Genomic DNA, 12,190 nt, shown 5'->3' with positions numbered 1-12,190 from the left:
GGTCTTGATTATTACTAGAGCTCTATCTGCATGGAGTTTGTATGTTCTTATCATGTTTGCATGGATGGTTTTAATTGAGAATAAAATTATGATTTAGCTGCATCTGTCTAGAGACTTTACTTTGGATGGTTTTACAACTCTTAGATGCAAAAGAATGTTCAGGTCATTGTCCTTTTTCATACCAGTTCAATCTAATCATTATCTATAGAACATTTTCACAGACTAATACTCAATCTTGCTATTGTTTTGCACAGGATACATGGTGATTTTGGCATAGAGGTGTTTGTACTGCTTGATCTTGTGAGTTAGAGCAGATCAGGGCTGCTTTAATAAGCGGACAAAAGGGGCATCTGCCCAGGGCCCACTTATTTTGGGGGCCCACTGGAACCCAGGTTGACAGGTTGTGATCCTCTAGCACCAAACCCCCCCCCCCGTCCTGGAGTGGAAGAGGCCAGCGCACAATTTAAATTGGGTGCATGCGCTCTTGCACAGATGAGGAGGAAGCACCGCAGTGAAAGAGCAGAGTGATGTGTTGGCACGCTACCGGGTGCTGTTCCTCAGGCACACCGCCCACCATCACAGTACCATTCAAACAGCCGACAGGGATTCCACCTCTCCACCAGGGGCCTGAATCCTCCTAGGTGAGTGGCTGATCATTGGCAATGTGCTCATCTAATTGTCTCTTCTCCTGTTACGAGTTCTGGGGTATTTATAAATGGAATTGTCCCTTTGCCATCCCACTATGGATTCTATGGGTATTTATATATGGAATTGTCCCTGTGCCATCCTACTATGAATTCTTGGGGGTATTTATACATGAAATTGCCCCGGTGCCATCCTGCTATGAATTCTGGGGGCATTTATACATGGAATTGCATTGTGCCATTCTGCTATGAATTCTGGGGGCATTTATACATAAAATTACCCCTGTACCATCCTACTATGAATTCTGGGGGTATTTATACATGGAATTGCCCCTGTGCCATCCTTCTGTGAATTCTGTGTTCATCCTTCATTTGTCATAGCTTTTAATTTATTTGCCTTTTCCTTCTGACCTGGCTTTCAAATGGGGGTCACAGAGTAGACCCCCGCCAGACCATAAACTATTGTGCTATGGGCTGTATTATTAAGAGACTAAATTTTGTTGTTATTGGTATTAATTACTAATCTTCTACTTAGGTCGACTCATACTCGTGTTTCTCATTGAAACCACTACCTGGTTGGTAGGGTAATTTGGACCCTAGCAACCAGATTTTATCCATTAAATACTGACATGACTGAATTATGTTTTGTTAAATGGGTGTGGTATTTGGGAGTGTTGCCAAAAAGTGGACGTAGTTTCAGCAAAAAAAAATTTGAGGTGCTACACACGTAAGGGGTGTGGGTGCCCATCAGTTAGCTCTTTGCCCAAGGCCCACTCCCTGCCATACTGAGGAACTGGGCTGCAACTTCAGAGAAGCATTAGTCATGAAGGGATCACAAAGTCCACCTGATAAGTTATAGAGGAGAGATGATCAGCAGCCACATCATTGGGCTGCATCCCCATAGAGAAAGACACTCAGCAGTTAATGTTGAAAAGGAATCAGTAGATAACAACAACCAGCACCGAAGGCCCTGCACCTTCTCCAAATGCTGATCCAGCAGCTACACTGCTAGAGGGACCCATGGCAACAGAATAGGTAAGCAGTGAGATGCTGTACTTGATTTATATGCAACTAGTACCTGTGAATCAATACTACTGACTTGCAGAGAAGACAACAGCGTACCTTCCAGGATGTACCTCCATGCATGTTCAACATCTGCTAACAATCCATTGGCCTATTCTCTAAGAAAACTGGACCACCTTTGGAGCAGATGTTGTTACCTATAGCTTATTGTAGAAAATTATTAAAGCTTGCCAATTATACTACACAGCTTGAAAAATGTCCCACAATTGTCTGTTAGCTAGAGTATCTACAGTTCTACATAGAAAACAGATGTGCCATTCAATTTGAAATGGTATTGCCACATCATCCTGCCTCCCAGTGTTGACTGGGGTGCCAGGGGCCCATCAGAAAAATTTTGACCACAGGTCCACTCTCCAAAATGTTTTACTTCTTTCTACATTCACTTTCTTTATTCTCTTAATCACATCTCCTTATCTATTACTCCCTTTCTTCTAAAGTAGAAATGGGAATGGCTATGGTATAGAAATATGAGACGAATAAATAGGTAGGCAAGAGGGTCCACTGACATCTGGGGCAATCAGAAGTTTTCCTGGTATCCTGGTGGGTCAAACCGACACTACTTCCTCCTAACAATTCACAGGTGGAAGTGGTTATTATACATGTAGGAAGTAGCACAGTTCAGCAAATGAATATGTACTAGATTATGGCCCACACTGGTTATAACCATTTCACTTTTGTGTGCTACTGCCCCTATATTCAGGGCTTAATGTAGACCTGGACAACAGGGTGGATACCTTAGAGCAGTGCTGTTCAACTTCTGTGGTACCAAGGGCCAGAATTTTTCTGACCTACATTGTGGAGGGCTGATAATGGAAGCCAATGTTAACCACTCCCTCTTTTTAAACCACACCCACTTTAAACCAAACCCATGTTACCACAAGACCATGTCCACATTAATGGTGGTAGCGTGCTAAAAAACCAAATGGTTGGTGCTCACTGCAGGGATATCATTCATCACTCATATCTGAAAAAAAATGTAAGTCATATTAAGACCTACCCTTAAATGCATATGCCTCATATGCCCCTGTGGATAACACAGCAACCCCCAGAACTTGTTTAAACACCTTAGGGGCCCCTAAAAATAATTGTCAAATGCTAACAAGCCCCCAGAACAAATACCAGGCTTATGTGTCCACAGGCAGAGTAGGGTATACAGAGGGAGCATAGGGCAAACAGAGTATGGCACATCCAATGAGCATAGGACAGGCAGAGTATGGCATCTACAGGGAGCATAGGGCAAGCAGAGTATGACACACCCAGGGAGCATGGGGCAGGCAGAGTATGACACATCCAGGGAGCATGGGGCAGGCAGAGTATGACACACCCAGGGAGCACGGGGCAGGCAGAGTAAGGCACACACAGGGAGCATATGGAAGGCAAAATAGAGCAGGAGACAGGGAAACCTATCAGGACCACTGTAAAATGTGCTACATACAGTGACACAGTGCTTGTGCCCCTCCAGCAGTTTGTATGAGTGTGAACACGTGAACAATGTGGGCAGTTGCAGTCTGAGTCTCAGGTATGAACAGTACAGGATTTTGGGATTTGAACAATAAAGGTATTACAGGTGTAAACAATGCAGGGGGGGATTACATGTGCAAAAAATACAGGGGATTATAGTCTGAATTTGAGGTTTAAACAATGCTGGGGCCAGTTAATCTCTGTAGTCATACCTAATAAATATTACACATGGTAAGCAGTCACAACAGGCAGACTTTCATGTGGGGGGGCCACACACGGGCTGCCAGTTGGACACCCCTAACCTAGAGAATTTCTACTAATGCGTTGATACGATATACATGATATATACCTTAAAATGGCTTTGTAGAAATAAACTAAATCACAAGAGCCCTCTTTTCTCCTTCTCCCCTCTTTTTTTCTTATTCTTTTCTTTCCTTTCTTTCTATACTTTCCTTCTTATCTAATACAATTTCTATCAAAATCATGTATTGGACAAATTAAAGTGAGCATGTTATCACATTGTTAAAATGGTAAATAAAAAGTTGAGAATAAAAGAATGATAAGCCATTAAAAAGTTGTGTGCTTTGAGAGTGAATGCCAAAAACTGAAATTCACTGTGAAAAATATTATTGGAAACAATAAATTTATGTTTCATGGAATGTCCACAAATTATGTCATATATAAAATCATAACTATACATTACAATTTACCTTAAGCAAACCTGATATGTCTTCTTGTCTTTTCTTGTGTTTTTGAAAGCTGATTACTAATTTTATATATATATATCTTTTTTGTTCACTGGAAATCTCTTGACAAAGATCCCTGTGGGGGATCGAAACATCGAGCACAATAAATCTTTCTATTTTTGCACCATGAAGAAAAACCTGTGAGTGTCGCTATTTTTGCTTCTATGATTACTTCATTTAGACGAGCACCCAGGTATTACCCTTGTCTACGGAGTGCACCCTTTTGGATTTGACTATATATATATATATATATATATATATATATATATATATATATATATATACACACACTATTTATATATATTTATTTATGAAAAAGGAGCTTTGGATGTTTACAAGGTGTTTGTAGAGAATGTGCTGATAAACATCCTCCCTGTCTCCTGATAACGCAATTGACAAATCCACTCTAGAAAGGGAAACTATGGATATAATCAGCAAGCCTCACATAGCTAAGACCAAAAAGATTAAATGACCTTGAGTAAGTGTGAATTTATATTAAAAGCAGAAAAATCCCAAAGCAAATCAATAAGCCAGATAGCCAGAGAACACAGTATATGACTAGGTATATCAGCAGAGATCAATGGGAATGTAATGCTGATATTACAGGTAAACTGGGAAACCTGTATAGATCTGCAGATTTCATTTTTAGCCCGTAAGTTTAATATTATTACATTTCATGATAACACAGGTTCTTACCAGATGACAGGTCTTCATCATGAAATTGGTCAATAATAATAAAAATCTAATGTTGTCTTAAAAGCAACACTTTATTACATTTCAACAATAAACAAGACATTTTACTGGTATTCTAAAGAAATGAATAACATTTAAAGCCTTGATACAGTTATGTCCTGTGTATGGCTTGAACCATGAAACCTTTATGCAATCTTTCTGTATATTCAAGTGTAAGATTGCACAAGCTACACTTGCTGTTTAGAAGTCTAATACACAAATATTTCTTCTCATTTGTACTTAGAAGGTTGTGCTTGGGCATGTTTACATATTATCTCCCATATGTAATAAAAGGCACTAAGATTGCCCAGGGGCAGTAACCCAAAGTAACCAATAAGATGCTTGCTTTTAAACAGATGACCAGTAAATTCTTCCTGTTGATTGGTTGCTATGGGTTACTGCTCCGGGGCAAACTTAGTGCCTTTTATTACATAACCCCCTATATCCATTATGCTTATATAAAGAAGGCAACAGTGGAAGATATGGTAAAACTTATGCTATCTACACAATGGCAGCTGTTGGTTAGAAAGGATTTATACTTGTCAGAATAGTTGTCATTATAATGGTTCCAAATGACTATAGCAACCATGTATTGATATAAACAAGAGACTGGAATATGAAAAGCACTAAATAGAAAGATGAGTTAGAAAAAGTAGCAATAACTATTCATTTGTAGCTTTACAGAGTCAGAGACCCCTATTTGACAGCTGAAGAAGTAGGCAAAGACTGTAATTCAAAAATGATATAAAAGAAAAAAAATGAAAGCCAATCAAAAGTTGCTTAGAATTAGCCGTTCTATTACATAATAATAGAGAACTTAATCGTGAACAACCCCTTTAACTGAGATAGCAGATATGATGAACATTTTACCAGGTGATTGACATTTCCTCTTTAACTAGTAGGGTATGCTAATCTTTCTGTTTTATAGTAATTTAAGAGTTAACTGAATTGGTATATGGTAATGTTAAGTGTTTTATGATTAATATGCTTTATTGGGCTCTTATACTTATTGTCCTAAATATATTTGGTTGGTTAGATGGAATTGTTTCTTTATTGCAACTTTGTACTTGAGCAATTATGGTTCGAAAGACTCTTGCACTTCAAAGTACAAGGACTATTGAATTTCTTGAGCATTTTATATTGCAACAACATTGTAAAAGACTGCAGAGTACAAGGACTATTCAGTGGGACTTTTTATGTCTTTAAATGTTTGCACCTACACTGGTTTGTATGTCTGACGAACCGGTGCCCACCCCCCCCAAACCTCCATTATATCAATCATGATCTAAATCTCAGAAGATCACACAAACTCAGTCTCACTAGCTGGCTTTTTGGAAGCCTTTAAAAATATAAGGGGATTATTACACATAAAGAAAGTCTATGTGAAGAGGCAAGGAAAATGGTGGTCCAAAAACAATGGAAGCTTATGCAAGGCTAAATGAAGGCTAAAATGGCAAGGTGATACAATAATGGCAAATTACCAAAAGTACAAGAATTCATTTTGGCTAAGAAGAATTTTTCCAAGTTCAGGCTGGTGAACTGCCATATGTCATCTCCTCCATGCTAATATTGCATAGGTTATTTCTTTATGACATAAAAGCGAAGGCTTTGTCACACTTCATGCCACTTCGTCAGGCTACCACTACATTAATTCCCTAAAATGCGAAGTTGCGTCTCTGCAGCCGAACACTGGCGAAGTTTCACTAGCGTAAATTCGTCAGTGTGAGCATTTCCTAGTGAACTTTCACTAACGTTCATTTCTGCCTAGCGAAACTTCATTAATACACTTACGCTTAGGTCAAATTATATAGAGCGGGTATATAGGTGATTTACTGTATATGTCTTTATTAATGATGTTGGTGCAAATGCTTGAAGTGGCCACTTATTATTAAAAATCATTAAAAAAGCATGCCCCCTTAAATTTTTAGTAGTTACAACTTTTAGACAATCCCACTTTAAAATAGGAAAAAACACCAGCGTTTTTTTTATCATTTTTATGACTCTATGACTTTAGTTAATCTGCCCCATTGTCTTATGTCCATGTTTTAGATTTTTTAACAGTTTGTTAATGATAATTTATTTTAAAAATCGTTAAACAGCTTTTACAGTCAGTTGTTTTACATTTCCAAAGAAACGCTCACTTCTGAATTGTTATGACCAGTCGCAACAGCTAAATCTTTGCAGTGTTTTAGATTTACCGATGGACTCCCTGGCCCACCTGGCCAGTAAATACCTGTGCCTTCTTAAAATAAGGAGAGTGGTTAAATGCCTGCTAGGTGTGGAATTATGCACAGAGTGATAATTATAGAGGACTTTTTCTGCCACTTGACTAATATATATGAAAGTGGCAATGCAGAGGTAAATATATATTTATATATATACACAGAGAGAGAGCGAGATTGAGAGATATGTATGAGGGCTAGTGATGGGCAAATTTATTCACCAGGCACGAATTTGCCAGGTGCAAATTTGCAGCAAATTCCTGCGTTTCGCCGCCAGCAAATAAATTCTACCCAGAAAATTAGTCGGCATCCAAAAAAATGGACACGGGGGTCCAAAAAAATGGATGCCGGCGTCCTTTTTTTGGATGATGGCACATTTTTGCCAAGAACGGACACCAGCATCAAAAATGAGGTGCTGTCTGCGTTTCGCAAATTTTTGCCGTTTCGGGAATTTCACTGGAAATTTGCTAATTGTTTGGCGAGCGGGACAAATTCGCCCATCACTAAAATGTACTAGAAATGTGCTGTAAGTGTGTGTGTGTGTTTGTGTGTATGAAAGTCCTGCTTCAGTGCTGGAGTCAGTCCCAAGGGCCTGATGGAAATTAACGAGTGCAATGAAATGAACACTTATATACAATTGTTACTGTTTGGCTTAACAGCCAAAGATGTACAGTTATTCAGAATGCATTCTTTATTTCCCTAGACAAATGAATAGCCCATCAACTTATTATACCTCAAAGTTAAACCTGTTATAGGGATATGATTAAGCATAATAATAAACCATTACCTTGTACTTGATGGTAACTAAGCTGCATGAATCCATATTGGCGGCAAATTAATCCTATTGAGTTTGTTAAGGGGGTTATTTATCAAAATCCAAAATTTTTTTACTATTTTCTGAAAACTACCCTGACCAAATCTGCATGGACTCCCCCCCCATCTATCAATAAATTTTCACGAAAAATTCTTGTGCAGGAATAGACTCGATAAAATTGTGAAAAAATACAAATCGTACAATTTTTTCGGATTCGCCACTGAAACCTGCTACTTTTTCAGATTTGATGCAGAAACCACAAAATCTTTGGATTATTGAAAGAAACCAGCGGAGATCAAGATCTTTAAAATGTCAACAGGACATCTGCCATCGACTTCTACATGAACTCAGCAGGTCTGAGTTGGAGTACTTTTTTCTTTAAACTTTTAACACCATTGGGGTTTAATTAATCTCGATAAAATTCAAGGGATTTTTTCTAAGAAAAAATGTTGTTTTCTGTTTTAAAAATCCGACTTTACTAAATAACCACCTTAATATTTACATTTTTTTTTTTAAGTAGATTTGAATGTATGGCGTCACAAGTTACAGAACAACCCATATCTGGAAAACATCCGATCAAATATCTTATACTGCGCTGTTTTTATAATTGTGATACCCAAGATTATTTGCAATAGGCTGTTCACAAGAGAACCTTTTATTTCTATATCAATTTAGCCACTGAAATCTGCATGGCAATTAAATGTGCCATAAAAGCTATCTAAGCAAATTATTTTGTGCATATTGTAAAGGCTTTTCTTTTCAATCCTTGGAAGGAACCACTTACCCAGCAAAGGATATGGCATTGCAACCTATTAGAAAAGACATTTCTTTTCCAGAGACTACATATAATACATCAAAACATGTACCCCCAACAACAGTTCTTCAAATCTAGTCCCTGTGTGTAATTATGGAAGACGTGACAATATCTGCACACACAGAATGCAAATCTCACTTCAGGCTCAGAGAACTTTTGCAGGGAGCCAGGCTGTCACCATGCAATGAGCTGGACATGTATCACATTTGGAATTTAGCTTTGCAGCAGAATTACCTTAGATTGGCTAAAAGAATCATGGGCTGCTTACATTCAACAAATTGGTCCAAATAGTCCATTCTGTCATTTTCTGAGTCTGGACAAGCCATCAGTCATTCTGTGAAAGGAAGCAAACACATAGCAAAAAATGTACAAAAAACAAATGGCTGTTTATTTTGTGACATTTAAACCAAGATGTATCTGATAATGCTGCTCTTTAGCTTCCTCTGTTCTTATTCATGAAATGTGGGCTATAAAATACTGTAAAAAGCTTCCGTACAAATTACTTTGAGAGCACAAGCAGCATAGCAAAATAAAAGAATGTGTTTATTAAATTAGAATACACAAAACTGTAGGCAGTATGGTTGTTCTCTAAGAAGATATAATGGCCAAACTTAATTAGTTGTGAAAATTTTATCTCATGTTTTGGGACATTTTTTTTACCAAACTCCTATCTACTCTATTGAACTTCGCCTGCTCTGACCTGACGAAGTAAACTCTGGCGAAGGAGGTAAGGTTCAGAAAAAAAACAATCTTAGTAAATGTGCGTCGTTTCGACCCCTTCACCAGCGTTAGGGTGCGAAGTTGCGCTAGGCTATCTACATCGCTAGCGAATTTTTGCCAGGGTCACTGTTAGTAAATTTGCAAAATGCGAAAATCACGTCACGCTGGTGAATTTTAACCAAATTCGCACTTTAGTAAATTTGCCCTGAAAACTCTAAAGAAGTCTAGGAGGAATTGTCGGCAGCGATTGCTTCGCACACCGCACCACTTCGCCAGGTGCAAATTCGCTATCACTACGCTAATTAATTAACATACGAAGTTGCGCCCTGTGCTTCGAACGCTAAGACTTTTCACTAGCGTTACTTCTGCAGTGCGAGCATTTCGTAGCGAAGATGAGATAGCATACGTTGGTGCCGAAAATTCGCTAGTGATCTTGCGCTTAGGTCAATTTGCATACGGCGGGTAATTTAAAGTTGTATGGAGGTCTTTATTATAAATGTTGGTGCAAATGCTTGAAGTCACCACTTTTTATTACTAGGGATGCACCGAATCCAGGATTCGGTTCGCGATTCAGCCAGAATTTGGCCTTTTTCAGCAGGATTCGGATTTGGCTGAATCCTTCTGAATCCGAATCCTAATTTCCATATGCGGGGAGGGAAATCGAGTGACTTTTTGTCACAAAGCAAGGAAGTAAAAAAAAATTCCCCGTCCTCCTAATTTGCATATGCAAATTAGGATTGGGTTCGGTATTCTGCCAAATCTTTCGCAAAGGATTCGGGGGCCCTAGACATGAACCCACTGTAAAATGAATGTTCCAAATGTTATAAAATGTGTGGAGAAAACCGCTTACCCAAAAAAAATTAGGACTTTTGCAGCCAATTCCTTAAAAAAAGGAAAAGTCTCCAGCGTTTTTGGATTTTAATGCATTTTCGGCACACAGGATATGATGTAAGTGACAGAAGATTGAGGAAGATCTAGCTTTTTTTTAGCACTTCACCTGGTCTGAACGGGCAAAGTCAACTCTGGCAAAAGAGGTAATGTTCAGTAAAATCCGCACTTTAGTGAATTTGCGGAGTAACAATTGTTTGCCAGAGCGAAAAGTCACCTGGTGATAGAGTGCAAATGAGTGCTATTGACTGTCCCGTTCGCTAGCGAATTGGCGCCTATTAGTGAATTGGCGATGTCCCTGCGGATGGCAACAGTGTCGAAAAGTCGCTAGCGTTAGCCACTTCGCCCTTTAGTGAATCTGCCCCCTAGAATTGAAGTGGGCGGTGAGTGGAGCCCTGAAAGACCAAAACAATTGTCGGGGCATTGCTCGCCATGGCCTGGTGGTTTGGAGGGAAGAAGAGCAACAGTCTTGGGTAGAAAGTAAGCGACTAGATATCACTAGGGGTGTACCTGATAACTTGCCACCCAGCTTTCCCTTTCAGCTTCATCTAGTGAGAGAACTATTGAATCCATCACCTTGGTGCCATGTGTGCTTGTGTGTGACATGTAGCAATGAACTGACAACTAGGCTGGAGTGCGTAAAGGGACAGTGCTGGGTGTCTATTACTAATTCAGTAAGGGCTCTTACTCACAAGCGTTTTTACCTGCGCTCCCCTGCGTTCCGTTTTTCGGCGTTCAGCCGCAGGGGAGCGCAGGAATAGACGCATTTCATTATTTCAAATGGGGCTGTACTCACACAGGCGCGTGTAGGCGCCGAACGCAGGTTGAGACGCAACATGCTGCATTTTTCCATTTGAAATAATGAAATGCGTCTATTCCTGCGCTCCCCTGCGGCTGAACACCGAAAAATGGAACGCAGGGGAGCGCAGGTAAAAACGCTCGTGAGTAAGAGCCCTTAAACAGCCCATTAAGCTGCATTTGATGACAAGTATTACAAATATTAGAGATGGATTTGCCATCAAAGATTTCATGCATTTGTATATTTGTGGATGTCTGTTTCCTGTTCCCATCAGCCTGCTTCCTGTTTGCATAAGCCTCATTCACGCCTGGGGACATGGGAGGAAATTATTGAGGTGCGATCAGTGAAAAGCAGCTGAGCGTAGTAAAATGACCAGAGATTGCCGCCAAGGTTATAACCCATATACAGGTAAACAAAAGAACTACGTCTGCCATAGATATAATCTCCGATAGCCATTCCTTTGACATTGTATATTAACCTTGAATAACCAAAAATATATAAGTGACCACGTGAAAGGTTAGTTGCAAACAATTTTCAGTGTAACATAAATATTTTTGGTAATATCTCCCTGTAATTAAAAAAAAAAGGCGATACCATCATACGCAATGTCTTTTTTTCTTATTTTGTCAGTGGCTGACTGATGGAGACATTCTAACAGGAAGACACATCAATAACATATCACATTTGATAGTCATTTTACATCAAGTACACGGTGGCTACATAACCTATTATCTGATGCTAACAGAATAACTTAATGGAATTTAATGCATGATTTGTTCTCCTTTTTTCCTAAAGGAAGAAGATCAGATACAAGGTAAAGGGGACATTAGAGCTGCACAGTTTATAATACACAGTAAAGTAAGTTGATGACAAATAGGACCTGATGCAGGGGCGGATTCACAAGGCCGCTCTGTCTGTAACATCAATTCAAGTCAGTGTGAGCTTCAAGATCAGGAACACCCTGCACTGGACATACAGCAGTGATTATAATTAAGCAATGTTATAATGTTATTACATAACTATATAATGTATAAAGCGTTTTTTTGAACTTTGATGCATTTTCGGCTCACAAGATATGATGCAAGTAGGGTTGCCACCTGGCCAGTATTTTACTGGCCTAGCCGGTAAAACACCTGCCAAGGCCGGGGCTGGTATTACAAATTAACCGGCAATGTAGCCCCCAGTAAATTTGTAATACCCTTAAAAAGACCCCTCGGCCCACCCCAATCCCCTGGAAACGTAACTTTTGTTCTCCTTCTTGAAATCT

The sequence above is a fragment of the Xenopus laevis genome, chromosome 1S, assembly GCF_017654675.1.
Source record: "Xenopus laevis strain J_2021 chromosome 1S, Xenopus_laevis_v10.1, whole genome shotgun sequence".
Lineage (NCBI taxonomy): Eukaryota > Metazoa > Chordata > Amphibia > Anura > Pipidae > Xenopus > Xenopus laevis.
The sequence above is the reverse complement of the archived record's forward strand: the minus strand, read 5'-3'. Positions refer to the sequence as shown.